This window comes from Octodon degus, unplaced genomic scaffold, assembly GCF_000260255.1.
Source record: "Octodon degus isolate 3935 unplaced genomic scaffold, OctDeg1.0 scaffold00136, whole genome shotgun sequence".
Lineage (NCBI taxonomy): Eukaryota > Metazoa > Chordata > Mammalia > Rodentia > Octodontidae > Octodon > Octodon degus.
Window position 1 is genome coordinate 6,207,503 of NW_004524712.1, and position 3,602 is coordinate 6,211,104.

Below are 3,602 nucleotides of genomic sequence, written 5' to 3' on the forward strand. Positions count from 1 at the left end.
TGATTGGTGGGTTGAGAACATTTACACTGATAGTAATAACTGATAGGTTTTATCTTGGTTTTGTCATGTTATGTTATTTCACTGCTATTGGTTCGTTTTTCTCCCCTCTTGTTCTGCTTGGCGATTTCTTTCTTCTTTTGTTCTTGGAACTGTGGTTAGTTTATCTGTGTCTAGAATTTGTAGGGTTGTTTTAGTACTCACGAATTTGTTCAGTTGTTCTTTTTCATGGAAATATCGCATTTCTCCATTAATTCTGAAAGACATTTTTAGGGTACATCAATCTGGGTTGGAAGTGGTTTTCTTTCTGAGCTTGAAATACTTCATTCCAAGCTTTTCTTGACCCAAGGGTTTGTACTGAGAAGTCTGCCATGTTTCAGACTGGCATTGCTTCATAGTTAATCTGTTTCTTTTCTCTAATAGCTTTTAATATTTTGTTTTTGTGCTGAGTTTCTTGGACCTTGATTATTATATTTCTGAATGTAGCTTTATTTTGGTTCTAGTTAATTTGAGTTTATATGCCTCACTTAACTACATGCTTGGGGAAGTTTTTTCATATGCTTGGGGAAGTTCCTGCTATTTCTGCCATTTCATGCTTAGGAAATTTCCACAAATAGTTTTTTTATGTCACTAGAGTTCACTCCTTTTTCATTGACATAAATTGTTCTTATATAATTTTTATTGCATCATCTTTTTTAACATTAATTTTATTGAGGAAGAAGTAGCAATGAGATAGTCTCAAAACAGATTAATAGGACAGTTACAATAATGAATATATTTCATATTGTTGTCTTCATAGTAGTTATTTATAGCACAAGATACAGACATAATATCTTGTCTAAACGCTATTAGTTCAAAACTTCCTTTTTATTGAACTAAGAGAAAGTAGCTATATATCTGTTCTAACTATTTTGTATATACAGATACAAAATTGTCCTTCATTTATATCCACCTTCTCTGTTTACTTTTTTTTTTTTTTTGTCAGAATCAGGGATTGAACTCAGGCCCTTGTGCTTGCCAGGGAAGTGCTTATTCCACTGAGCCATCTCCCCGGCCTCTTCTGTTTACTTTTCTAAGAGATGGTATTTCAATTTCCATTCATATATTGTAAGTGCATGAATTCAGTAAGGTAATCCAATATAGTCCAGTTGTCCATAATAGTAGTGGGTTGTCCACAGGACTGGCAATGTCAAAAGTTGTTGAGCCTTTTACAGCTCAGCATATTAATATTGCTTTACTTTTTATGCCTCGTTTTTATACTTTTCTGCTGGATGGTTAAGACCAAGATAAAGCAAGACCTATATAACAAAAAAATGTAACTTTTGTATCTGACAAAGTCAGTCAGATCCCCTCAAGATTTACCCTGAAACCCTGTATAGCAGTTAGTAGAGCTTTTGTCAGTGTCAGCCATGTGGATGAGTTATGGCCATTGCTTGACCAATATTTCATCATCTTTCAGCTGTTGAATTATCTATCTATCTATCTATCTATCTATCTATCTATCTATCTATCTATATCTTTCCTTTCATATTCACTAGCTGTATTCCTGTCTTCAAACTGTGCAGGTCTATCTTCAGTTTTGTTCAATTCATTGAACAGCTTGAGAAAAGTTGGCATTATGTCCTCCCTAAGTTTCTTGTAGAATTCAGTTGTAAATCCATCAGAACCTGGGCTTTTGTTTGTTGATAGTTTTTTAAAATTACATTTTTTATTTAATTGAGTGATATTTGGTTAGTCAGAATTCTTACACCATTTTGCTTTAGCTTTAGTAGTTCATATGTATTTAGGAATCTGCTCATTTCTTCTGTATTTTCTATTCTTTGGAGTATTGATTTTGGAAATAGGTATTGGTAATCCCCTAAATTTCTATAGGGTGTGTCATGTTTTTACACTTTTCTTTCTTTTTCTTTTCTTTTTTTTTTTTTTTGGCGGAACCAGGGATTGAACTCAGACCCTTGTGCTTTGCCAGGCAAGTGCTTATTCTACTGAGCCATCTCCCCGGCCCCTGTTTTTATACTTTTCATTCCTTATTGCATGAATTTGAATTTTTTTCTTTCATTTTTAAAAATGAGATTGGCTAGGGATTTATCAATTTTATTTATTCTTTCAAAGAACCAACTCTTTGACTCATTAATTCTTTGTATTGTTTTCTTCCTCTCTGTTGCATTTATTTCTGATCTGATCTTTATAATTTCTTGACTTTTTGGGTTTTGGACTTGGCTTGCTCTTTTTTTCTAGGAGTTTGAGGTTTAGTGCAAGATTGCTTACTTGTGCTCATTATGTTTGCCTGATGTGAGAATTTGTCGCTAGAAATTTCCCTCTTAAGACAGCTTTCATTGCATCCCACAGGTGCTGGTAAGTTGTATCTGCATTTTCATTTGATTGTAAATATCGTTAATTATAATTATTAATTTAATTTATAGCTGAATAATATTCCATTGTGTAAACATACCATATTTTTTATCCATTTATCAATTGATGAGCATTTGGGGTGTTTCCAAGATTTAACTATGACAAATTGTGATGCTTTAAACATGGGTGTGCATATATCCCTGTGGTATGGTGGTTTCAGTTCTTATAAGCATCAGTATAGAAAACAAATTTAAGGAAATGGAAAAGTGAGAAGACATGGAAACAAGCTATAACCACAGACTCCAGTTCACACAAGGCAAGTCCAGGAGGTATTGAGGTGGAAGACATCAAAGGCTACCCAGCTGAACTTTCTGAAATAGTAGCACCAGAGGTAACAAAGCAGATAAAACACTTTTCTTCCTGTAAGTAAGTGTTGTGACTAGTCTTGATATTCTTTTTTTTTTTATTTTTTTAACTAACATTAAGATTGCTGGTCCATGTTATAATATGAATTCTTTTGTATTTTAAATTTTGGGGGGATATTTCTGGAGTATTGAAAATTGCCTCTAATGGAGATAATAAGCAGGGATTACTTACATGAGACTATAGAGCTAATTACATCTTTCTCCTATCTCAGTAGCTACCTAAACTTGACAGACACTGTTAACAAAATTTCCCAGAGTATTGAAGTCCTTCAAGACTAGATAAACTCATTAGCAGCAGTGACCATAACATATTTAGAGGAATAGAGTTCCAAAATGCTGAAACAAAGGTTATGTTTGTTTCTAAAAGAAGAATGTAGTTCCTATGTTAGTAAGAGACATGGCACAAAAATTGTCTGACTGCTTCTAGGATCCGGGAAGACCTATTTGAGTCATAGATATTCTCGTCAAATTATCTGGAATTGAGGGTTTTTGTTACTGTCCTGGACATGACCTTTGTTAATGCTTCTTGTAATCTTACTATTTATATCTTGCGTATTAATCTCTTAGTCAACTAGTTTATTTTTGTTTGGAAGCCATCAAACTACTGTTGATGGCCCTTATGGTGGGTTGACAATGTGGTCAACTTGTAACACCCAGATGAACTGAAGCAGTGTGGTGCTGGGTGTGGGTGGTCCACCTGAGGATTGTTACCAGTGGCAGCAGAAAAGACAGAACTGGAGAACAAGAAAAAGGAGGAGGAGGAGGAGAAAGGAGGAGAAGGAGAAGCAGGAGGAGAAGGAGGAGGAGGAGAAGAAAGAGGAGGAGGAG

The 3,602-nt window shown here is 34.5% G+C and overlaps 1 long non-coding RNA gene across 1 annotated transcript in view; it reads right to left on the bottom strand.

The window, feature by feature from the left end:
* Positions 1 to 292: 292 nt before the first annotated feature.
* The window catches only part of LOC111812670, a 12,946-nt gene continuing 9,636 nt past the window's right edge, over positions 293 to 3,602 (bottom strand). The window contains exon 3 of the long non-coding RNA XR_002818108.1: positions 293 to 304. This is a non-coding gene — a long non-coding RNA (uncharacterized LOC111812670). The remainder of the gene's footprint in view (positions 305 to 3,602) is intronic.